We start from the raw sequence: 993 nt of genomic DNA, 5'->3' as shown, positions 1-993 counted from the left end.
AGACAATCAGAAGTCTCAAAATCCAAGAGGTCGTCCTTTTCAAGGTCGGAATCATCATCAGCATCATACCCGGTATCATGAACCATATGGGCTTCCGGGTTCTTGTTCTTAAGGCTCTCTTGATAGAGCTCACATAGATGTTTAGGGGTTCTACAATTCTTGGCCCAATGGTTAATCATCCCGCATCTGTGACAAGACGATTTGGTCGAGTTAGACGGTTTGGATATGCCGCCTCGACCACGACCATAACTGCCTCGGCCACGGCCATAGCTGGAACCACGACCACGGTTATTGTGGTTTCCTTGCCGACCATATGAGAAGTTGTCACGGCCACGTCCTTTGTATCTACTACGGCATTTGCCGTGTGATCTCTTATTATCATGGACGTGGTTGCACTCTTTGGGATATTTCTTTTCAGCCTCATTGGCTTCTGGTAATGCTACTGTTCTGATGTGTCTCATTTCACTGTTTTTCATCAGGAGTTCATTATTAGCCTCGGCCAGGAGTAGGCACGAGATCAGATCAATGTATGAGGCGAAGTCTCTCTCTTTATACTGCTGTTGCAGCAACACGTTCGTCGAATGGAACGTGGAGAATGTTTTATCAAGCAACTCTTTCTCGGTTACTTCCTCACCACAAAGTCTCATCATTGAGACTATCTTAAACAATACTGAATTGTATTCATCCACAGAGTTATAGTCCATGAATCTGAAATTCTTCCACTCATGTTTAGCCCTTGGTAATAGCACTGTTTTCTGGTGATCATATCGTCGCTGTAAAGCGGTCCAAAGGTCTAGTGGATTCTCCATGGTGAGGTACTAATCTTTTAGAACCTCAATGAGATGGTGGCGTATAATACTTATAGCCCTGTATAGATTCTTATCAGTCTCATTGTTGCCATCGGTGATAGCATCACCGAGTTCCTTTGACCTCAAGTTAATCTTTGTGTCAAGTGCCCATTGCAAATAGTTGTCTCCGGAGAGATTAAGGGCA

Source organism: Brassica oleracea, chromosome C9 (genome assembly GCF_000695525.1).
Source record: "Brassica oleracea var. oleracea cultivar TO1000 chromosome C9, BOL, whole genome shotgun sequence".
Classification (NCBI taxonomy): Eukaryota; Viridiplantae; Streptophyta; class Magnoliopsida; order Brassicales; family Brassicaceae; genus Brassica; species Brassica oleracea.
This window is presented reverse-complemented; position numbering follows the sequence as displayed.